Genomic DNA, 25,525 nt, shown 5'->3' on the forward strand with positions numbered 1-25,525 from the left:
AAGAAGTAGTAGGTGTGATATATCCTTGTGCTAGAAAGCTCTCGACTCTGCCCTTCGTGACGCTTTTGTAAGCAAGCTAAGGCAACAAGGTCTACATAAAAATACTGCAGTTCCTATATGAAATATGCTGAAAACCTGCAGTCAGAGAATTTAGCAATAGTTTTGACATTAATTCTGTATCAGAGTAGAAAGATGCATGGAATGGAGTGGCACAGGGCTCCAGATTAGGCAAGCGAATTTAACTGGTTGTATTTGGAGTGGAAAATGGCAAGGCTGAGAAGCTATTTTATAGGAATAGATTTAGCATAAGTGTGAGAATGAGACCCAATAATGCTGTGTTCTTGGAAAAATATGCAAAAAAATCCTAGGATGTATACTTATGAAGTTAGCCTTCACACTATATACAGTAAATCTGCTTTATTCAGCTCTCAGAAAGCTGCAGCTGTTTTGCTATGCGTGGTTCTGGGTGACATCCTTCAACGAAAACAGAGATCATCTGGTCGGATGTAGAGCAGAGCAATAAGAGTTTGGTCAGGGATGAGAAAAGATTCGGCAAATATCCATCAGGAAGCTGGATATGTGGCTGCTTCTGTTGTAGGACAGTAGGATGACCTGCAAAAGTCTGTGCAAACCGTGTGATACCACGGTGGCTCTCTGCATATGCATATTTTGCCCAGAGAAGTGGTGGATGCCCCATCCCTGGAGGTGTTCAAGGCCAGGTTGGATGGGGCTTTGAGCAACCTGATCTAGTGAAAGGTGCCCCTGCCCACAGCAGAGGGTTGGAACTGGATGATCTTTAAGGTCCCTTCATACCTAAACCATTCTGTGATTCTATGCTTTTGTCAACTCATTTCTATTGTTCTGTGTCAAAGCAGTGAATGAACATATGAGACAGGATTAGCACTAAGAATATTCCTTGAGGAACTCTAGTTTTAATCTTTCTCCAGTGCTTTTCTGTCATCTGTCTTTTAGCCAGAGTCTTTGTACTAATTAGCATCGTTACTGTTATCACAAATAGTTTCCCATCTGGCATGGGATCAAATACTTAAGAATTTCTAGTATTAGAAGTCACAACAGGGCTGTTCAGCTGAAATGTTCCAGAGAATTAAGAACTGCTATTACCTCTGTCCATTCTTGGAAATTCCCATGGATGCTAACATTACTTAAAGTGATGTATTTTAACAGTCTATCAGATATGTTAGGTCTGCTTATGTATGCTCAATATTTAGGGTATCAAGGACCACCTCTCCTATATTTGGTAGTTTCTTCAGTTTGGTAGCCTGATTTAGGCACAAACATCACAGCAGCCAAGGCCACTATGTTAATCACCTGTAACAAGGTGGGCATTTTGCGTTTCTTGTGACCTTTCCTCTGTGTCTAGACACAGTTTACACACAAAAAGTAATGAATTTCTTTGGAAAAATATAGTGAAATGAGTGTTGATTCCAGCATCTCTTCTTTCCAAATGGTAGGGAGTCTCAACCTACATAATCCATTTATTCGAGGTGCTGAGGGGCATAGTTTAGTGATTGATAGGAATGCTTGGACTCAACGATCCAGTGGGTCTTTTCCAACCTAGTGATTCTATGATTCTATTCTGTGTTGGGCTTGTTCACCTTGGACAAGAGAAGGGTCTGGGGAGACCTTATAGCAGCCTCCCAGTACTGAAAGGGTCTCCAGGAAAACTGGGAGGATCTCTTGATCAGGGGGTGCAGGGATAGGATGATGGGGTACGGTTTTAAGCTGAAAGAAGGGAAATTTAGATTAGATATTAGGAAGAAAAGTTTTCCTGTGAGGGTGGTGAGACACTGACACAGGTTTCCCAGGGAGATTGTGGATGCGCCATCCCTGGACATGCTGAAGGCCAGGTTGGATGGGGCTTTGAGCAACCTGATCGAGTGGGAGGTGTCCCTGCCTACAACATGGGGGTTGAAACTGGATGGTCTTTAAGGTCCCTTTAGACCCAAACCATATGATTCTATGTTTTATGGAATTCCTTTAACAGAATCAGAATATTTTATGGGAACTCAATTACCTTGTTGCTAGAAGTCAGCCCCAGATCCAAAGGAAACTTATTTCTGATTTTGTCTTATTCTGTTTTATTACACTGGAAGTGCAGAAGCAGTTAAGTCTCTGTATTTCCATCTTGCACACGTACACACACACGTAGCCCAACACACCACTTTATAGGACACGTCTGCTTGGCAACTTGTGAGAGTTTTGCTGGCACGTGGGAGAGACCTGCAGGAGTCAAGTGCAGCGTTAATGTAAGTTCCCAGTGGCTTAGATGGAAACTCATTACTGACCTGGCTTGTGCGTCTTGTTCATTTACAGTAACACTTTAAATATTTAAACGATCTCTCTTTCTTTCCTGTCATGGACCATTTTCCCTCAATTGATTCCTTTTTGGGGGGCAGGGATGATTGGAATGCATTTATGTTAGTGGAATTCTATAAATTATATTCATTAAGAGGCCAGATACAACAGGCCAACATGGAATTAGTCTACGCTTCATCTTGTACTTTTTGCCCTAGGTTGTCAAAGCACTTCAGAAGCACTAAACTAGATAAAGGTGAAGAGCAAAGCTCTACTGAAAGTTAAAATATCTCCTTAAGTTCCCAGGAGCTGCTGCTTAGGAGTCGTAGCTGCAGAGGTAACAGGATTATCCTTTCTAATGCACAGCTCGCTCAGCTTCAGCCTTTCTGGTTTTCTGTCATGATGGGAGATGGGATGCATCCTAACTAGAGGGAAGGGGAGTGGGAAGTTGGCATGAGAATCATCACTTTTTCCAGCAAAAAGGTGTATGGGCTTATTGATCATCTCCTGAAACTCTTTACCAGATCATACAATGCTGAGGCACTTGTGTGGTCAAGCAGTGCACTTCTAATGGGTTTGCAGGGCAAGGTTTTGGTATCAGGGAGGCTGCAGGGGTGGCTTCTGTGAGAAGCTGCTAGAAGATCCCCCCATGTCCAATACAGCTGATGCCAGCTGGCTCCAAAGTGGACTGGCAGCTAGCCAAGGCTGAGCCCATCCGTGACGGTGGTAGCACCTCTGGGATAATGCTTTTAGGAACGGGGAGTGGGGATAGTGCTGTGAAACATCAGCCAGAAGAGACAAGTGAGGATATTGCTCAAGGGCATGGTTTGGTGGTTGATAGGAATGATTGGACTTGATGATCCTGGAGGTCTTTTCCAACCTAGTGATTCTGTGATGTGTGAGAGGAAACAGCTCTGCAGACATCAAGGTCAGTGAAGAAGGAGGAGAAGATGCTCCAGGTGCTGAAGCAGAGATTCCCCCACATCCTGTGGTGAAGAGTATGGTGAGGCAGGCTGTCCCCATACAGCCTATGAAGGTCGATGGTGGAGCAGGTATCCACCTGCAGCCCATGGAGGTTAACAGTGGAGCAGGTATACACCTGCAGCAGTTAGCCTGCTTATGCAGGAGTAGATGGATGCCTGAAGGTAGCCCTGACCCCATGGGAAGCCCATGCTGGAGAAGGCTCCTGGCAGTACCTGTGGACATGTAGAGGAGAGAGAGGAGCCCATGCTGGAGCAGGTTTGCTGGCAGTTCTCATGACCCCAAGGGGGACCCACACTGGAGCAGTCTCTTCCTGAAGGATTGCACCGTGTGGAAATAGTCCATGCTGGAGCTGTTCATGGATAACTGCAGCCTGTAAGAAGGACTCACATTGGATAAGTTTGTGGAGGACTGTCTCCCATGGGAGGGACTCCACACTGGAGCAGGGGAAGTGTTAAGAGTCCTCCCCATGAGGAGGAAAGAGCGACAGAGACAACATGAGATAAACTGACTGCAAACCGTGTTTCCCGGCCCCCTGCATCAATGGCAGGGAGGAGGTAGAGAAATTAGGAGTGAAGTTGAATCCAGGAAGAGGAGAGGGTAGGGGAAAGGTGTTTCTAAGATTTGGCTTTATTTCTCATTTACCTAGTTTGATTTGGTTGGTAATAAGTCAAACTAATTTCCCAAAGTTGAATCTGCTTTGCCTATGACAATAATTGGTGAGTGAGCTCCCTGGCTTTATCTCAACCCATGAGCCTTTCATTATGTTTTCTCTCCTCTGTCCTGCTGAGAAGGGGAGTGATAGAGCGGTTTTGGTGGGCACCTGGCATCCAGCCAGGGTCATCCCAAGAGTTCTCACGTTATGCAATCTAGCTGTGAAGCATCTCTTTGGTAGGTAGAGATGTTGTAACATCTACTTTACAAGTGGACAAGTAGAGGTGCAGGCATAGAAGGGATCTGCCTCAGCCTCTGATGTGCAGACTCATAAATCGTGTTGACTTTGTTGGATTAATTTTTACCATGAAGGGTTTGACAGAAACTTTTTTGGGGTGATTTTTTAAAGATCTGTAATCTTTGCTTTGTAATCCTATGAAATAGGCACGAGACAGCATGTGCTTGTAAAGACAGCCATAGCAGGCACATTTACTTTACATGGCTTCTGAACGCACTCAGGGGAATCATGAAAACAATATCGCACCTTTGGGGTTATACAGAGGTCATAGAGTACAGCTCGGCCTTGTTTTTTGATGAACATGATACCACTTTATAAACCCTATAAAGAAAGAACTGTGGGGTATTTGCCTTTTGCAAAGCCAGGCTTGGAGAAAATAATGAGAAACCTTCAGTAGCTGGAGGAAAATGCATTTAATAGCCAGGGAGAAGGGGCTTGCAGCAGGTGTGCTTTAAGACAGGATAACAAAACAGATATTCAGAGCTGCTTCTGGGCCTGCTATGTTCTTTGCTGCTCCTAGTGAATGTGGAAATCGCCTTGAAAATGTGGGATTTTCAAACAGAATGAAATCTGTTTTAGAATTAGGATTATAGAATTGTAGAAGGGTTTGGGTTGGAAGGGACCTTAAAGACCATCCAGTTTCAACCACCCTGGCATGGGCAGGGACATCTTCCACTGGATCAGGTTGCTCAACAGACCTTCCTCAGTTGCTATCGATTTTTATTTTAATGATCAGCCAACAAATACTCAGGTATTTTAGATATGCATTTAAAGTATTCCCATGTTATCTGGTTTCGCACTGTGAATTTTAAATCTAGATGTCCTCAGTTAGCTGAAATAGCAAATTAAAAAACCAAACCCAAAACAATCCCAACTTGTCCTGTTCCCTAGTAACTTAGCACAAAGTGTTATCCCACAAGTGTCACAAGTGTTTTTCTTCAAGCCACAGTGATATACTACAGAAGAAAGAGAAAGGCAGATTAATGGTCTGTGGGAACAGGGTATTCCTGTCTATAGGAGTATTTGCTTTTCAACGCAATACTTTGTAATACTATCCATTATTAAAAAAACAGCTAAAAAGCTCAGCCTTTGAACTCAAAAGCTCGTATCGCCTAACTACAAGGACCAGTATCTGTCCGACTCCATTTATGCTATTACTATTTAAGCAAGCATTTGAAGTAGCGGGCTCTGAATACAGTTAAATTGCAAAGACAAATACCGCTGTTGTCATTAGTGATGGTGCATGTCCTTGATACAAGTGCTGTATCTCAAGGAGAGAAGTATTCACGCAGTCATCCACTGCTGACTTCCTTGGCATCCTTCATTTCGGTTTTGTTTGGTAAGTGGTGCAGTCTTTGAACGAAGATGCAACATTTCAATTATTCCTCTCTCTACTTTCCTGGAAACCATCAAAGGATAAGAGGTGTGATTGTAATTGAAAATATCCCTGCAAAGCCTCAAATTTATTGTAACTGAAATTAAAATCTTATTGTTTAACTACTATTAGGTTTCACCTTGAAAAATCATGCCTGACTTTCAAAGATGAGAGTTTCATGGATAATAATAATAATGACCATAGGATGGTTTGGGTTGGAAGGGACCCTAAAGATCGTCCAGTTCCAACCCCCCTGCCATGGGCAGGGACACCTCCCACTCTATCAGGTTGCTCCAAGCCCCATCCAACCTGGCCTTGAACACCTCGAGGGATGGGGCAGCCACGACTTTTCTGGACAACCTGTTCCAGTGCCATCTTGAAATGATGGGGTCTTCTATAGTCAGCTAAGTAGTATTGGCACCTCTGTGTGGCAAGGCAAGTATTAGAAGAACTGAATAACTCTCTGGAGGTAATTATCTGTTGACTTTGTCTGTGCAGTGGACTATGTTCCTAAGTTCAGGTTATGTGGAAGGTCCTGAGCATGTAGCTGCTTCTACGTCTCCTGTGGAGGAGTTGGGTGGAGTCATCCCTCCGCCAGTCACCATTTACTGACTCCTCAGAGAGACATTAAAAAACCATTTCTGTATTAACAGGAGTTGACTGCTAAACTAGTAAATGGGTAGAAGAGAAGTAGATCATTTCAACCTCACTCTTGCAGGTGAAGCTGGATGCTCCCTGTTTTAGGCATGTCTGACAGTTCCTCTCAGTAGTCTTTTCCTTGGTTGATTGATAATTTAGCAAACGTTAATTTTGGGGGTGAAATTTTCCATGCCAATTTAATGCCTCCTCAGACGGATATTTTTAAAGATCCAGCCAAAAACGTTCAGAGAAAGAAGCTGGAGAAAAACATGTTGTTTTCAATACTAAAATATTTCTCCCAGCTCGTCTATGAGGAGCCCTGGTGCCTTCCTGCTGCAGAGCAGAGCTCTGAGATTTGGTAAGGGAATGTCTTTTGTGCATGTTCTGCTTATTTTTTCACCTTCCACTGGAAATTTCCCTAGGCTTTCTTAATTTACAGGCATTGCTCTTAAAAATTCCGCACATTTGGGAAAGATGTCACAACATTTAACAGCTGAAACCTTCAAAAGACATTGCAGGTTAAATGTTGTGCTGCTGTGACTGTGCACACCTTGTTGTCGCAGGTTGCTTTCCACTACTACCTGACTGACAGGGATGCTCCTTACCTTCACAGCTGATGTTTGTTCTTCACAAACTGGGGAAGTGAATTCTCCTGAGATTTTAAAACAACGGTAGCCAGTGCAATGAGGAAGGACAGGCTGCCTGGCTAGAAGGCAAAAATGAAATAAATCAGATTTTAAGGGGAAAAGAAAGGAATAAGTTGGGTCAGAGAGGGGAAACGAGAGCTAATTGGATTAGCTTCTCATTGCCCAGAGAAGTCATGAATGCCCCTTCTCTGGAGGTGTTCAAGGCCAGGTTTGGTGGGGCTTTGAGCAACCTAATCCAGTAGGAGATGTCCCTGCCTATGGCAGGGGATTCAAACTGGATGGGCTTTAAGGTGCTTTCTGACCCAAACCATTTTATGATTCTATGATTAAAGATGTCTCGGACACATTGGAGAGAGAGCTTGGACCAAGAGCGTGACAGGAAGAACCCCCCTGATACCTGGGTCTGCAGCCTGCAGAGCTTGGATAGGGGCTGGCAAGGGATACAGGGATGAGAAAGGGTTCAGAGGGAAATCAAACCCACCTGATGATATGAGGCAGAGGCATAGCCCAAGCGTGATTCCTCTTGCTTAGCCCAAATACTATCTATAAAACCACAAGCCAGCACAGAAGCTAAAGGCTGATACACGGACTGCAAAATATACAGCTACAGCCTTTCCCTTTTTCCCTGTATGTCATGTTTAAGGTCCTATACACAGCTCATGATCCTGCACTTCTTTATTTCGTGGTGAACACATGGCTTTAAAGACAACGGCTGTGTTAAACTCACCAGAACAAAGTGCTTGTTGCTAGATTTTAATCCAGCAAGCCCAGTCAACATCCACTTTTGCAACATTAGGTATTAGAAAGGAACAAGACACACAGGCTTTCAAAGAGGAAAAAGAAATCAAGCTGCTTTCATGATTCTTTGTAATTATTTTTCTCTGTTGTTCAGAATTCAAGTTGTTTTTTTTTTAAAAAAAAAAAAAGGAAAAAAAAAAGGACTCTAACATTTACTGGCAGTAATCATTTCACCATCTGCTCAGACGTGCTGCTTCCAGAACACACGTTCTCAGCTGCTGAGCAGTCAGCTCTCTGCTCCCTTTCCTTTCGGAGACAGGGATGCCAGCAGTTCCTAAACTGTAACAGCATGAACAAATGAACAAGGCTTTTTTTCCTCTTTTTTTCCCTTTCAGTCACTGGAATTTTTTTGAAAAGGGAGGGAAGTTAAGGCTTTGCACCAGATTGTTTGCAAGACTGAGCTGTTCCTTGACTTGATGGTTCTTCACCTGGGTGCATGTGAGTGGTAAAAATGTGGAGAACATTAATATTTTAATATTTTGGGGTGCCCCAAGTGGGTTTGCTTTGTAGTAGAGCTCCACTGGCACCTGGGCTGCTCGCAAGGATGGATTTAGCTATTTCTTTAACTGTAGCTAGAGGAAAGCTTCTCTGGTGTGTTACTCTCATGACTGGGCACAGACACCTTTGATTTCTGCTTTCATGAACTGTATCACTGAGCTCAACGCCCTTCTTCCCCCTCTCTTCTATATGCTACAGCTAAGCTAGCTCTGAGCTTTTCAGCATCACCGTCTCCTCTCTGACAGCCCAGACCCAGCAATGAATCACAGCATATAAAACATAAGGAGATGTACTTTGCTACCACATGGGCTTTGTTGGCTGAAAGGAGCTAGGACAGCAGGACCTACCCGCTCTGCATGCTCCTGCATCGCTGCCCTTCGGCTAGTGGCGAGCAGAAGCACTTAAGTAAATATATAACTAATTTAGAGGGCAGAGGGTAAAGTTAATTAGCTCATTCTGTTCTTGAATGTTTTTGTGTCACCGACTCCTTAATCTACAACTCTTAATCTACAACTCTCAATCTACAAATCTTAATCTACAACTCATTTTCTGTTGTTGTTTCTCATGGCAATAATAACCCACGATCTCAGTTTGTACATTTAAATTCAAAATGAAAAAACATCCATCAGTGAGAAACCCTATTCAATTCTCCCACTGTACAGCCAACGCTTTACAAAGAAATGAGCCAGAGTGAATTCAGAGCCCATTAGGCATATCCCAGGAGGCATGAAACTATATGTTTACACTTGTGCTTACAGATATAAATCTGCATTAAGCAAAAAAAAAAATCCTGCTTGACCGAATGTATTTGTTCTAAAACACACAATTTAAAGTGTGGCTTTGCACTGAGAAGTGACTCTGTGGGATGGCTTTGTGTGATTTTATGTGTTTCATTACATCAAGACCAAATTTGCTCCTTCATGAGGAGAAGAAATGTTATTTCTCTGTCAGCCTCCCATACTTGCTCTGGTTTCCATAACCCAAGCTGGAGAGGTGTTTTTTCCATCTAGGAATCAGGAGTTTTTTGACCATCATTTGGCCCAGCTGAAGTCTAATGCAGACTGCAGAGCCTGGAGCCTCAAAACCACTTTGGGAATATTCTTTGTTTCTCAAGACAGTGTCTGTTGAGCCTGGAGAAGAGGAAACTGAGGGGAGACCTCATCATGATCCACAGCTTCCTCACAAGGGAGAAGGAACAGGCGCTGATCCCTTCTCTCTGATGACCAATGATAGGACCTGAGGGAATGACAGGAAGATGGGCCAAGGGAGGTTTATATTGAATACTAGGGAAATGTTCTTCACCCAGGGGGTAATGGAGCCCTGGAACAGTTTCCCAGGGAAGCAGTCACGGCACTAAGCCTGACAATATTCCAGAAGCATTTGGACAACACCCTCAGACACAGGGTGTGAATGTTGAGGTTGACTTATGCAGGGACAAAACCTTTCTCCCTTGTCCTATCCCTGCATTCCCCAATATAGAGCTCCTCCCCAGATTTCCTATAGGCCTGCTTTAAGTACTGGAAGGCTGCTATAGGATCTCTCTGGAGCCTTCTCCAGGCTGAACAACCTCAACTCTCTCAGCCTGTCCTCACAGGAGAGGTATTCCAGCCTTTGGATCATCTTCATGGTCCTATATTCACCATCTGGAGAAAATGAGACAGAAACAGTCTATGCTTGAAAGATTGGAGAGAATTAACTGGGTGACCTTATTCCTTCAGTGGAAACATAGATACCATAAGCATGGATTAAGGGCAGCAGATTTGAGACTATCCATGGTGTCAGGCATAGTGGGAGAGGCCACACTGACTTCTGATCTTGGATGTATCACTTGGAAGAGTATGGGAAATCTTTTAATGCATCTCTCCTGCCCACTTCAAGTTGCCTAGATAGTAGGACCCCTGGAGAAATGACAGCCTGGCAGAACTGGCATCTGTTGGTGCCTGTAGACTTGATCGCAGCAAGCACTTGGACCGAGCCCTTTCTTTTCCTTTCTGTAACATCCTCAAAGGACCCGCACTGAGGTGGACGTAAAAGGGCACCAAAAAGGAAGCAGTTGTTCTCCAAAGGAAGGAGTAGAGGGGTGTTGCTAACGCTGCGATTCCTCAAAGCAACATGTCCTGCTGCAACCTGCCGTGCCAAGAGAGGCACAGAGTCATGTGTGACATTTCCAAATGGTCTATTAGCTTTCCTTGCTTCAAAAAAAGAGGAAGAGGCAGAGGTAAGGTCAGAGACCCCGAAGGAGGCTGTGGAGGTGTTTTCAGGGGCAGCAAGGGGAGCCCCATTATTTCTCTTTACTTACTGTGATAACCTAAATGAACAGTTTTGAGAGTTCATAATGCTAGCCACTTCCTAATTAGGACAAGCTTAAAAAGGACCACTTGGCATCCTTGTTGGTGAGAGCCATGTGCTACCTGCAGCAGGCCAACTCCAAAATGAAACTGATTTTCCTCTTACCTACATTCTGCATTCAGGCAGCTGCTCCGAACAGGTGCTTGCTCTCTTCCTAGCAGATGGCGATGAAAAAATGGATTTGTTGGCAGGTTTTGCCACAAAGCAGCCTTCTTATCACACATATTGATGTGTATACAAACATACACGCGTGCTATCAGGCTTTCAGTTTAAAATGTAATTCTCCTTCTGATATAAGGTCAGGCACGTGGGGTCTTAAAGAGACTAGGATGTATTTCTGTCTCCTCTGTCTTGAATCTAAAGGCATTTGTGACTTAGCTGCCACATCAAAACCCTGGCAAACATTTGCCTATTAGTTCAACTCTTCTGCTGCATCGAAAGGACCATGTGGTCAGAGGGACATGTAATGTTAGACTGCATACCTCTGTATTTATCAGTGCATCTTTAATAGCTTGTACTAGTTTAAAAAACAATGAACTGGAAAGCCAGCAGGTTTTGGATGGGGATGGCTCTGATGTTATTCTCCTTGTCATTGTTTAGAGTAATATAATAGAATTACAGAACCTCTCTCCTTAAAACCACCACTTGAAAATTTACAGTGGAGGAGAGATGTAGCAATGGATTTGAACAAAGAAATACAACTGCAGCCCTTTATCACCAAGAAAGGTACCCAGGACTCTGAGTGCCGAAATGTGTTCAAAGCTGCCTTGGGGGAGTAAGCAGGAAGATCATTTGTTCTGTATTCATCACCCGAAGAGAGGCAGCTGTCAAACAAATCCTTATATCCTGTTTTGTTCTTGGCCTGTTAACTCTGATTCCACCTCCCATATTTTGCCTGGTGAGGGCTGTAAATTTGACAGAATGATGCAAAGCAATGCCAGATTCAGAGGACGGGACGCGTCGCCCAAAAGACCTTTCTACTTCTATTTCTTGTTGTGCAAGTAGCACCAGGAAGACCCCGACTCGCTCTGTTTTGCTGTTCATTTCAAACAAACAGCCTGAGCCAAGACAACCAGATGAGGATGACATCTGGCTATCAAACCTCTGCCAAGTCACTGCTGTTCTGTAGCTGGCAGGAAGACGATGTGCTGCAAATGCCAGGTTCTCGCTGAAATGTAAAGTGCATTCCTTGCATTTTCTTTGCTTCCTTTCCAGCCACAATCAGTTCGGTATTTTGTTTTACTAATGGCCAAATTCAAATCTCCTTTCCAGCCACATAAATCCATTTCATCGATGCTGGGAGGCTCGTATGACAAGTGGAATTTGACCCTGAAGTCCAACGTGGTCTTGCATTTTCTAAGCTTACTGACAAATTAACGTGTTGATTGTGAATCTCAATCAAACATCCAAGCCTGTCCAGTGGGGATGGTTTGTGGTAGGGATTGCTAATCACAAAATTGAGAGCAGTTTACATCTAAACTCTTCCAGGAAGGAGTAAGTAGAGCTTGGGGCAGGTGGATAAGATAAAGAAGCTCTAGAAGTCTTCTTCACTAGTCTTTTTCTGTAAGTCTAAGGTGCATTACTTTAATAAGAAATCACTATAGCTTGTGATAAAAAGCACTGTAGCTTGTGAAAGAAATCTATCGTCAGTTAAAGGTAAATGGAGTTAAAAGGTAGCTTGCTATGTCCCTTGTAATACATTACTCTCTGTTGTGCTCAGAAGCAGTTTGATCAGAGCCACGCAGGGGAAGCTCCTTCAGGGGTGGTGTGTGATGGAGCTGGAACCGTAGGGTACACCCTGTTTCCTTACAAAGGATTTTTTATTTTCACCCCTCCCTGCATGCTGCTGTACTCTCAGCATTTTTGGCAGCTGCCAGAGGGCATGAAAGAAATAACTGTGCTGGGTTTGCAGCTGATGCACTTTTCCCCCTCTTCTGGTAAAATAGTTTTGCTGCAGGCAAAAGTAACCAGCTTTCAAAATCGTAGAAGGAAAATAGTTATGTTGAATAAATATGCACAGAGCTTGGCTTGCTGAAGTGAACCTGCTTTGCAAAGGGCACAAGTCATATTTCTAGCTTTCTAGTTAGCATCCAAAGTTTGACTTCTTCGCCACATATTTGCAGATTTCAGGGGTATCATTGTGCTTTCAGTCTCTGGGCTTGCAAGCAGAAGGCATCTGCTTTCAAGGGCACTCACACAAGAAGTGGATATTAAAGCTTGAAGAAAAACTCAAATGTTTTTAAGTTGTCTTTGGTGAACCAGCCTGCTGTGAAACCAATTTCTGATTTCCACAGTCTATATCAAAAGCCGCATCAAAGAGTCTGTACTGTAGAATTATGGTGTGAATGTTGGGGTTGTCCTATGCATGAATAGGAGATAGACTCTAGGATCCTTCTAGGTCCCTTCCAAATCAGGACATTCTATGATTCTGTGGAGGCAACTATCAATGGTTTTGCAGATGTTAGACTCACAGAATCATAGGATGGTTTGGGTTAGAAGGGACCTTAAAGATCATCCACTTCCAAACCCCTATCGTGGGCAGGGACATGTTCCACTGGATCGGGTTGCTCAAAAGACCATCCAACCTGGCCTTGAACACCTCCAGGGATGGGGCAGCCACCACTTCTCTGGCAACCTGTGCCAGGGCCTCCCCACCCTCACAGGAAAATATTTCTTCCTAAGATCTCATCTCAATCTTCCCTCTTTCAGCTTAAAACCATTCCCCCTCATCCTATCTCTGCTCTCCCTGATAAAAAGCCCCTCCTCATCTCACTTGTTACTGGAAAGCTGCTCTAATGTCTCACCAGAGCCTTCTCTTCTATAGACTAAACAAGCCCAACTGTCTTGGGCATCTTGCCTATCTGTAGATTGATAAGTGTTAGAGAAAATGGATTAATTGTATTTTACTTTGTCATGTGCAACTGTGCTAGTAACTCACCAGCAGTTTAATCTTCCTTGGTAGCTTTTGTGGAGTTGATTTCAGAGGAATGTATGTTTAGCTCTGGTCCTACCAGGGTGATGCAATGAGTGACACTGGATATAGTAGATCCCCAGCTTGTGGTTGACCCTAGCTGTGTCCATTTCCCTGTAGTACTTTGTCAATTTTGTGTCTTCTGGGATGTGGGTTGACTCCTTGGAGCTTAAGGCTGTTCCCTGATGCGGAAGTGTCATGGTGACATTCGTGATGTCCTGGAGAGGCATCTTCTCGCCTTTAGATTCCATTCCAGTGGGATAGAGGTTCCTATCAATCTTTTAGCAGAACTGCCAACCTCCTGAGCATGTCTCTGGTACCCTGAGCTGCCTTGCATTCACAGAGTTCACTGCAGTACAAATGAAATGTATAGCTGACAGCATCACCCTGCCTTCTGCTATGAAATCTGTTGGTGTCGGCATCAAATAAGGAAAACCAAACTCATCTGTATGGAAATTCTCAGGATTGTCCATGCTTATTCAAAAGGTGATTTCATCTGCTAGCACCAGTGTAGATAGATCTTACACACAAAAAATTCAAACCATAAAGGTTTTTATTTTTTAACTTCATAAAAAGTTACTCTCTATCTATACTATAGGAATAGGGTAGAATATTTTGAATTAGAATCATATTTGATCAATGATTTGTCAAATATAGGAGATCTTTTCATTGAAAGTTATGTACAGATGCTGGTAACTAACTGGAATCATGTTTGATGCTACACAACTAGTCAACATGAAATATAATTCTGAATATGTAACAATCTATGCCTTATGTATCTGTAGATTGTGTCCTTATCCATGGCATCACAATGCATCCTCCTGCAAAATTATCAGTTAACTCATGGAACTATCATGGCTGTAGGGTTTATTCCATGTCTGCACAACAAATAAATTCCTTGATATTATCCTAGTACTTAAGAGCAATTTTTTTTTCCAGAAGAAGTAACAAATAGCTAATTCAGCTTTCCAAAAGCATGTGTACTCTTATTGTTGGCAGGAAGATAACAAACCTGAAAGTAAATGCTAAATGATGCAGATCCTAGTCTTATGAAGCTTAAGAGTTTTCTACCACTTAAAAACCTATCAAAAACCTAAAGATCTGGATGAATGAGATTTTCTGGAAGGCAAGCTTTAAAGTTTACCTCCTTCTCTTTTTAAACAAGAAGGCAATGCCTCTATTTACATGCTGTTTCTGGAACTCAAATGGAGCGAGTACATCACTGCTGCAGTATTTCATGGAACATCCTTTGTTTATTCACACTGTGCCACTTTTAAACTTCAGATGTAAACAACAAAGGCTTCTTTGTATTTCACACTATCTCATACTCACTACCTTCTGAAGTCCAAAGCCAAAACACTGTGGAATTTTACCCTCTTCACACTTTCTTCTGCTTGCCGAATGTGTTCTTCCAGCCTTTTCTATTTATAGCAGCTGGAAAACTACTTATCATCTGATTAAAATGTGCTTTGTTCATTTTCTCTTGACTTTTCAGCCCTTGGTATTGGCTAAAATTGTATTCCCCAGTAAGCATTTCAAATATAATTTTAGTAGTAATTATGCATATATTTAATAACAGAAACAATTTGTCATCCTGAAGGATCCAAATTGCTTTAAAGTCGTCGACCTATCTGTAATCCTATTACATGGATGAAAATTCAGAAAATATTCCACTGAACTCAGATGGTCAGAAACAAATGTCAGAAAGAGCCAGGCTGGAAATGCAGCAGTTGCCCGACAACACACGTTTTAGCGCCATAGGGTAAGGTTTCCATTTCAAAACAGAGCGGGGATTTTTGTTGGAAATGCCACAAAACTTTAACTGCACTGATCCTTGAGATCTACTACTGAGAAGTCCCCCCCCTGCCTTTTTCAGACCATGAATGGTGTCTACATCAGTCTCATGCTGGATCCATCACCTCTCTCTTTGCCGATGCCTAGGGGAGCTAGCCAAGGCTCTTTGCTCTTCTTCTCCCATTCTGTGCTTATCTCCATGGAAAAGACAAAGACTACCCAGGAAATTATAGACACTTTACTATGCTGTTTTGCACACAGTCCTGTCCTAGCTGAAATCCTACTTTTCAAGAAAACCAGAGGAGCACATTGTTGATTCTTTCCTTTCCCAGGGACAAGTTAAGTCCTTTCTCACACTATTGCCTTAAGCTGCATTTGAGCACAAGAGATATCTCATGAGCCCATCCATCAAATCCTTTGTTCAGTTTTGGGCCCCTCACTCCAAGGAAAAGATTGAGGGGCCAGAGCACATCCAGAGAAGGGCAACAGAGCTGGTGAAGGGTCTGGAGTACAGGGGTTCTGGGGAGCAGCTGAGGGAACTGAGACTGTTTAGTCTGGAGGAGGCTAAGGAGTCACATCGTTGCTCTCTACAACTATCTGAAAAGAGGTTGTAGTGAGGCAGGTGTTGGTCTCTTTTCCCTAGTAACAAGAGATAGGATGAGAAGAAATAGCCTCAAGTTGTGGCAGGGGAGGTTTAGACTGGATATTAGGAAAATATTCATTACCAAAAGGGTTATCAAGCACTGGTGCAGGCTGCCCAGGGAAGTGGTGGAGTCACCATCCCTGAAAGTATTTAAAACACATGTAGATGTGGGGCTTAGGGACATGGTTTAGTGGTGGACTTGGCAGTGTGAGGTTTACAGTTGGACTCAATAATCTTAGAGGTCTTTTCCAACCTAAACAATTCCATGATTCTGTGATTCGGTTTGGGAAGAATGTATAGCATGACAAATAGTTTTGCTCCAAATTTCTGGGAGTGTTAGGCCTATGTTAGAACCCTCTGAGATCTTTCATTATGTAAGAATCTAGCAATAGAGACTGTAAATACTTTAGTGTTGAGAGTAGCCAGTTTAGTAGGTGAGTCTAGTGGTAGCCATTCAAGTTTAGTCGTTCTCCACTCCAGAATATCCTGTGGCTGCGTGAAACTTTTTTGAATGAAGAGTATTGACGAAGTGCCCTTGACCTCAGTGCAGCCTGAGTTTTCCCTGTGGTGTCAGCTGACCTAGGAGCTGCGAGGCATGCGGTATGATAACTTGACTAATATTTGTGATAGCTATGGCAACTGGAGCCTGAAACTTTGTTCAGGATCCTCATTGCACTGAGTGGTGCACGTACGCCCATTGTAAGAAACAGCACGTGCCCTGCAGAGCTGGAATAAAGAAAAAAAGAGATGAGTAGCATTAGTGCTGTTTTAAAGAATGAGAAACAGAAGCAGAAAGAGAGATTTGGAACACTCGTTTTGCTGAAAGTCACCACGAACGTTTGAGACAAGCCAGGTGATAATCCTTCTGCTCTAAAAAGTAGTCTCTGGGCTTTCACCACAAACAACTCTGTCTTCTAAGGGGGGTTGACAGCACAGTGCAAATAATCTCCCAGCTTCTTGGGTGTGAGATGGTTTAGAATTACACACAAATGGTCATGAGAGGTTGAATAGAAAAAAAGAGGTTTTTATTAGAGGCAAAATAAGTGGCAGAGATGACATGTTGCCCAACAATTTCCATTATAAGGGTCTTCTTTCAGGTATGCCAGTATAGCAGCTCTTATGATTTCAGAAGTAAATATTAGTGCTTGGTCTCTGTCTGAAAGTTTCCCCCTTTGTTCACAACAGAATTAATTTCTGGATTTTTCAGGATGAGTTTAGGAAAAGATACATTGTGTATTCCTCTTAAAAAATCATATGTTTTCCTGAGAAACTATCATGCTTATATATCATGGAAGAACTATTTGATATGTTGACTCCAGTTAGAAAAGTAAAATGACTGCAGTGTAATACTAGAGCTGAACTGAGCTCTTTACCTTAAATATGTGAAAAATATGCTAGTCTGCACTTTGCAACAAAGCACTATTCAGAGATAACTGACCTAATGAGAGTGTTAAAATCTTGTCAATACAGTATTTACAGATGAAGTGTTTTCTTCTCCTCACAGGCAGCATGCATTTGCCTGCTCTTATCATTACACTGGTTTTGGACCTGAATTAGCTTCTCAGCATCATTCAGGACCGCACACCATGTGGACACAGCAGTTCTGGTTTTCAGTGGCTTGGGAGATTCTGCACTAGGTGTTATCAGTGGCCCCGCCTCAGTTTGGACCCAACCATTCACTTCATTTCAGGAATATGAGAGTAATGGATGGATGATTATTGAAGAACAGTCTGCTGTCTCAAACCACGGAATAGATTTTAGCTTTAGATCACTGAAAGTCAGAACAGGGCATATCTTTTCTTAGCCATCATAAATTATCCATGCAGGATGTGCAGTAAAAGGCTGTTTGGCTACGTTAAAATTGGCTTGACAAACAGAATTTCCATCTCTCTCAATGGCTCCTTCAACACTTAATTAGTTCCCAGATGCTAGTTGAGCGAGATGTCTTTTATCTTTGCTAATGTTATCTTCCTATACCTCCTAAATGCCCCCTGGTGTCATTCCCCACTTTCAACTTTCTTCCCTCAAGAGAAGACAGGATAGGTGTTCAGGAAGCTCTGTTCTGAAGGTCAAGATTGTAAAGACTGTGGGTCAAGTTGATCCTGTTATACCAGTCAGTATCTGGAGCAAAAGCTTTGAGTCTGGATTAGATTGATATAATGAAGAGCAGGATACAACTTCCTTTCTATGCATGTTCATAGGATCACTATCCATCAGGAAAAAAATAGAACTGCAGATTTTATTCCACTGTCAGTTTCATTGAATACAAATTAATACAATGTTCATTTTTCCCCATTGCTAGAAGGTGCAAAGAAGTCTGTCTGTATAAATATGCCATTTTAGCTGGCGTAGTTCATTGTTGTGGGCAATGAGGAAGTACACTCAGATGTAAAATAATAGGAAATATCAGACTAACTGCACTCCTGATCCTTCATAGACCCTCTGAGCACAGTCTCTTGGGGCCTCAGATATGTTAATAGTCAGGCTATTGGCCAACTGCGATTTACCTTGGCAGGTCTGATTTATATCTGAGCCCAGCAATTCTTTTCCTTCTGGCAGGAATGAGTGACCAAACAGCCTCCTTCCAGCTAACTATTTGAGAGAAAAGCATTTCAGAGAAAGCACATCTTCAAACCAGCGTAACAGACTCTCTATATACACACAGCTTTCCCCTAAGGCTCATGAAGATGTGTCTCTAGTAAGGTTCAGTTTACGCAATTCAGCTGATGTGCTCTGTTGTGTGTGGGAGTTTTGTCAATGGGCAAAAGCTCTGACATAATCAATTTTGCAGTTTTACAGATGAGAATCAAGATTTGCACCGAGATCATTTAAGTTTCTATTGTATTTCCTTCTTATCTGTGTTGTCACTGTGCTGCACTGAAAGAATACACTTGTAGGAACAATTCCAGCAGGCTCATGTAACAGCATTTCTCCTCTTTGACCACATTCTCTGTAGTCCCAGTAGGATGTTTATGTCTTCAGATTTATAATGTAGTCACATACATAGCTTTTTTTTCTGGAACAGTAAAGACCAAAGAAAGCTCTACAGTCAATGGGTTTCACCATTCCTGCTCTTAGATTCATATGCTTACTCCATGCAGGATGCAGAGTTTATACCAACATAGTTCAATAATTTCTGGTTTCAATCTTGCACAATTTGCAGGAGACGCTGCAAAGTGAGTTCCGAGACTCGATAGGTCCTCTGCAAGGTTATTAATAATACTTAGAAATTAGATAGCACTTCACTCCAGGACCCTGTGCAAGCATTAGCTAATTGTGTAGAACTCCAAAGTCCTGTGCAAAACATTAGCTAATCAATTCTTGCAGCACCTATCAAATATATCAATACCATTCAATCCATTGTGCAGACAGGTAAATGGAAAGAGGAGAATGCGGATAGCTGGTCCCAGTCCATGCCATTGCCCAATGTGGTAGACTTCAGCACTTGCCAGCCACTGCCTTCACTTTTTCTTTGGCAGGATCCTTCTTCCCATCTGGTTCGCTGTGGATAAACACATGATTTCCAAAAGGATGGCACCTGCATTGATGTGAATCCAGATTTATCAGCTAGACAAGACTTCAGCCCATTCCAGGGCTCTGTAGAGCTCGTTGGCATCAACTAGATTGGAAAAGCAGGCATCAGTAAGTGTAATAGAGAGACTGGACTCAGCACAGCAAATTGAGTTTTAATATTCTCTAGAATAACAGTTGGGTGTTTACCAGTGAGGTTCTTCCAGGTAACTGAAGGCAGCACAACTGAAGCAATTTAAAGTAGCATATCATTGAGATGTTATACTGCAGAGCAGGGGTCTTGCAGAAAAGGACACCTAGCAAATGGAAGAGAAATTAAAATATTTTTTCTCAGGGAGTGTAGTGATAGGATGAGGGGTAATGGTTTTAGGCTGAAAGAGGGGAGAATTAGATTAGATCTTGGGAAGAAATGTTTTCCTGTGAGTGTGGGGAGGCCCTGGCACAGGTTGCCTGGAGAAGTGGTGGCTGCCCCATCCCTGGAGATGTTCAAGGCCAGGTTGGATGGGTCTTTGAGCAACCTGATCCAGTGGGAGGTGTCCCTGCCCATGGCAGGAGGGAACTGAATGGGCTTTAAGATTGCTTCCAACTCAAACCATTCTGTGATTAATTACACATTATTTAGACCTCATGCTACTCATTATGTTAGCTCTTCTGCACCAAAGTAGGAAATAGATTGTCCTCAGTACAAGCGAGCATGTATTGCTGGATTTCTGCTCCCAAGTCTACCAGCAACTAATCCACAGACTTGGCAAAGTCAGTTAATTTGTTTTCCAGTGAAAAATGTCCCAATAATCATGTATCTAGAAGGTATGCATACTCCCATCCTTCATAGGATCAAGTCCATGCAGTCAGGCACTCTCCTGAAACAGTGCAGCTCCTTGAACTCTTAATGCTTTTGGAAACAGAACTGAATTTCAGTGTTGCTGCTGATGGTATTAAATTTTGAATAGTCAATATAATAAAGGGGTAGCCCTAGAGGTTTTAAATAGGCACTTAGAATTGTGAGATTACTTGCCTTACAGTTTTATATCAAGGATGAATGATGATACAGAAGCACAAGCTGTAGCTGTCACAAGCATCAAGATTTTCTGCAATAACATCAGTGATTTTAAAGAGGCCGTTAGAAATAACATAGCCTCATGTAACTTGCTGAGACACGAGGCAAGCTGGACATTGCAGCAGCTGGAATATGAACTGGAAGCTGGCTTTTAAAGTACACATTGAATCAAGCACAGGATGATGCTGTTTTTATTAAAAGCCATGAAATGTTTGAAACCAATTAATACTCCACTGCTTTACTAATGCCTCTGCTCAGAAGATTAATCAGTTTCATTTAACAAAATCAATTTTAAACCCTTTTTGTGTTTGGTCAAATTTATAAGTGGGTTCAACTCTTTCTCTAAATTTCCATGAACCATGTGTTTTCAGCACAACGTACCAAAGTGTCAGTGGCTTCCAGTCTGTTCCTTCAAGTATTTGGAGGTACAGGGGAATTGTGCTTTTCTGGCAGAGTTCATTCCAAATTCTTAAAGCACTTCACAAGTATTAGCTACTTCCATCTGAATATTAAAAAGAAGCCAAACACCTTGAATGTGTTACTGCCGTGCTGTAATGTCAAGTGATTAAATATTTTGACATACTTTGGCTCAATATAATGAGCCAGCTACAAAAAGCTGAAGCAGCAATTCCTGTCATTTTGGAGGGTGGTGGCAAACCAAAGCACAGAAGCAGAGCATGTTTAATACAGTTGCTTGGGGGTAAATGAAGAGCAGCCTTCTGTGGTCACACTGGTTAGGTTTATTCCTTGGTAGTCATAGAATCATAGAATCATGGAATCATTAATGTTGGAAAAGACCTATAAGATCATCCAATCCAACCATCAGCCCAGCACCACCATGCCTACAAAAGCATGTCCCAAAGTGCCACATCTACATGTTTTTTGAACAACTCCAGGAATGGAAACTCCACCACTGCCCTGGGCAGCCTCTTCCAATGCTTCACCATCCTTTCAGTAAAGAAATTTTTCCGAATATCCAGCCTAAACCTCCCCTGCTGCAGCTTGAGGCCATTTCCTCTCGTGCTATCACTTGTTACTTGGGAGAAAAGACCAACACCCACCTCACTACAACCTCCTTTCAGGTAATTGTAGAGACCAATAAGATCTCCCCTCAGCTTTCTCTTCTCCAGGCTAACCAGCCCCAGGTCCTTCAGCTGCTCCTTATAAGAATTGTTCTCCAGCCCCTTCCCCAGCTCCATTGCCCTTCTTCGGATGTGCTCCTGCACCTCAATGTTTTTCATGTAGTGAGGGACCCAGAACTGAACCCAAGCCTGTGTATCCAAAATCACATCTTATCTAACAGTGATATTTATGCCAGTTCCTGGTCCTACACATGCAGAGTTCATGTGTATAGCTCTGTTTTATGGCCAGCTAGCCACAGTGTAAGTGGATTCTCTAGACAGTGCCTCACAGCACAACTCCAGATTTGGTGCCACAGGGAGGAATATTGCTTCTTGCTTGTATCTGCTGCACAAGTCCAAATATAAAAGAAAATCAGCATCCAAAATAATTGCTCCAGTTCACCAATTCACTAATATATTTTCCCTAGGACAGCTGGCATTTTAAGAATCAGTTCTGGAGATAAAGCATCTGCAAAGTGTGAGCTGTCCGTGGAGGACTTGACTTAGGTAATACCATAGCAGAAAGCTGCATAATTCCTCATGTCTCTCTTCACAGCTGAGTCACACATCAATTCATGTTTAGGATTTTGAGAAGCTGTCTCAACTCAAACAGCTGTAGCAGAAGCGATTCAGAGCAAATCACTGAAATGAACAGTGCAAACTGATGGTGGTCATAGACTCATTGAATCATAGGATGGTTTGGGTTGAAAGGGACCTTAAAGATCATTCACCCCCCTGCTATGGGCAGGGACACATTCTATTCGATCAGGTTGCTCAAAGCCCTATCCAACCTGGTCTTGAACACCTCCCCAGTAATGGGGCATCCACAACCTCTGGACAGCCTGGGTCAGAGCCTCACCATCATTACAGGAAAACATTGCTTTCTAATATCTAATCTAAATATCTACTCTTTCAGCTTAAAATTATTCCACCTCATCCTGTTTCTGCACTCCCTGATAAAAAAGCCTCTCACCAGCTTTCCTGTACCCACCCTGTAAGTACGGGAAGGCTGCTCTAAGGTCTCCCCAGAACTTTCTCTTCTCCAGGCTGAACAAGCCCAACTCTCTCAGCCTGTCCTCATATGGGAGGTGCTCCAGCTCCTCAGATCACCTTTGTGGCCTCCTCTGGACTTGCTCTAACAGAGCCATGTCCTTCCAGTGCTAAGTACTCTGGAACTGGACGCAGAGCTCCAGGTGAGGTCTCCTGAGAGCAGAGCAGAGGGGCAGAATCCCCTCCTTTGTCCTGCTGGTCACACTTCCATGGATGCAGCCCAGAACATGGTTGGCTTACTGCCTGGAAGAAAAGAACTTAAACTGGAAATTACTTTTACACTGGCATCACAGGTAATCTGTGATTTAAATTGTCCCTGCTACTGAAGGAATGAAAATGCGGTGTCCTGCTACAGAAGATCAAATTGGATGGGTCAGGAATTTTGAGACAGCCAGGACTAAGAAGTCTGCTAGAACAGGATTACCATCAAATTATATCTGCCTCGGCGGCAGGAAATCAATCAAGAGTGGGCTGATTTACACCTGCTGGAGCCAGCACATCATGATCTTCATCATCTTTCCCAGCGTTGTTTTTATCTTCATATCAACACAGTCAGTGCGAGGAAAATATTTTCCTCTTTAAAATCAAAACATTCAAGGTAGCGTTTGGCAGAGTGTTGGAGCCTGGGGTTCCTGCTGCTTCTGACAACAGTGCTGGTATCTTTTGCTAATGACCAAAGTGCAATATAATGAGTTGTCTTGGGCTTCTGCTTTATTCAGCATGCAGTGTTTTAATAGACTGTTAGTAATTCTGAAAGGGATAAATGATGTTTATGCCCTCTTGTGGTATGTTATTGAACAGAATGGATTTTCTAACTGACTAAATTAGGCCAATGATGGAAAAGTCCCAGGTAAAAATCTTTAACAAATACTGGTTTGCACAGTAGAAAAATTTCTATCCCTCCAGCAGCATCCTCATGACTCAGTTAAGGAGGGGGAAGCCAATTTTACATGCATTTCCAGCAGCAAGCAAATGACTAATGCCCATGATGACAGAGTTTGTGCCACCTTTCTGGAGTGAAGATAATGTTAAAAGTGCTTTTCTTTGCTAGGAAGGTTAGGAAGTAAGTGAAAAACTGCTTTCTAAAAGCAGGTCTGTTGCTACCTCTATGGTAGTTGTTGCCAGTGTGTTGTGATAAATACCTTCACATTTATCTTCTTTACTCATACGTTTGATGGGTAAATAATCCAACTCCTTCAGAACAAAGCCTGTCCCAAAGATGAAAAACACTGGTGACTTTACATGGGGAAGCAAGGCCAGGTTGCTGTCAACTTGGGTTTGTTACCCTGCCATGTTCAAATACCATGAATTAACTAGTCAACTTCTTCCTAACCCGCACTGAGAGTTTTGGTGTAGGATTGGGAACCCAGGGGCTCCTCAAAAATGTTAGTCATGGATTTTGTGTCAATATTATTACTACATTCCTGACTGAAAACTGAGTACAGCAAAATGTATTCTGAAATTACCAGAATAAATCAGACTAATGCTCTACAAAGTCCAACAACTGATGGGGTCAGTATGCAGCTGTGCTGAGGCATGATCTAGGAAACATTCTTGTTGGAAATCTTGAGACTTCTTGATCTAAAATAGTCACCCGCTATTTAAGTGTTAGCTAATGCTGTAGGAAGCCTTATTTCCATTATGTGTTGTCTTTCTCTCTGCCCAGCCACCAAGTATGTGGAAGACTATTTCCTAGCATGGGAATGATTTCCTTTCCACATCCATGATGAGTACAACCACAACAGTGGCTTTAAATAAAAGTATCGTGCTCAACTGGGTTAGGCTTTAGCAGAAACTCTCTAGCAGGATGGTAAGTATTGGCATGACCTTCTTGAGGAAACTGGAGGATCTCCATCTCCGAAGATCATCCCTGGAGGTGCTCAAGACCAGGTTGGATGAGGCTGTGAGCACCCTGATCCAGTGGAAGGTGTCCCTGCCTATGGCAGGGCAGTTGGAACTGGATGAGCTTTAAGTTCCCTTCAAACCCAAACCATTCTATAATTCTATGATCTTTCAGGAATGGTTAAACAAGTGTTTGCTGGGAGTAAGGCAGCTATTGTTTGTTGTATCACAATGAAAGGAATTGGACTTGACGACTTGCAACAGGTCTACCAGCTCTGTTTCTGTGGTTCTGTGCAATCATTTCCTTTTATTGGCTTTACTTACTAGTATGATGAGAGAACATTCTGACCCTTTGTTCTTACAGCTGATCTTATTGTCAAGTCTGGCTGATAGAAGTATCATTCTATCTATGTCCACTACTTTGCAAGTACACTTTGCAGCAGCAGTCTGACACCAATTAATGTGCTTATGAGGTTATCACGGTCTTCAGTGAGCACAGTCGTGTACCCACTGAGATGAGAATTGGCTGCAAAATGTTGGTGCTTACCAGTTTCCTTAGAAAAGGAAAATTGAGTAAGAAAAATGTTATGGCAATTCATGTTAAAAAGTAATTCCCTCTGCCAGATGCTTTACAGGAGTTTCAAACTCAGTTAGGGGATATCAGAAAGAAATTAAAGTCTAATTTAAAATCCCCACCCACATTTTTTCCTTTCCTGCTAAGTGATTATTGTTCGTGGTCCACTTCTTGGGAAATCTTTCAGAAATGAGTTATAATATGCCTTAAAAATACAGTTCTGGTCATGATAGAACTGATCTTTTTGAAAAATGGAATCACAGCAACACTAATGCTCTTATTTCTCAATGACATCAGCGGGGCTAAAATTTCACCTGGAAATTGTTCTTGGCATAAGGACATTGGGGTGGTTATCACAATCCAAAGCTGAGGCATCTGCCAGGGGAA

General features: G+C 42.6%; 1 protein-coding gene across 1 annotated transcript in view; it reads left to right on the forward strand.

Annotated features, from left to right (window-relative positions):
- MSRA (methionine sulfoxide reductase A) overlaps window positions 1-25,525 on the forward strand; it is a 293,652-nt gene that overhangs the window by 266,658 nt on the left and 1,469 nt on the right. The gene's annotated exons all lie outside the window — the stretch shown is intronic.

Source organism: Phaenicophaeus curvirostris, chromosome 2 (assembly GCF_032191515.1).
Source record: "Phaenicophaeus curvirostris isolate KB17595 chromosome 2, BPBGC_Pcur_1.0, whole genome shotgun sequence".
Classification (NCBI taxonomy): Eukaryota; Metazoa; Chordata; class Aves; order Cuculiformes; family Cuculidae; genus Phaenicophaeus; species Phaenicophaeus curvirostris.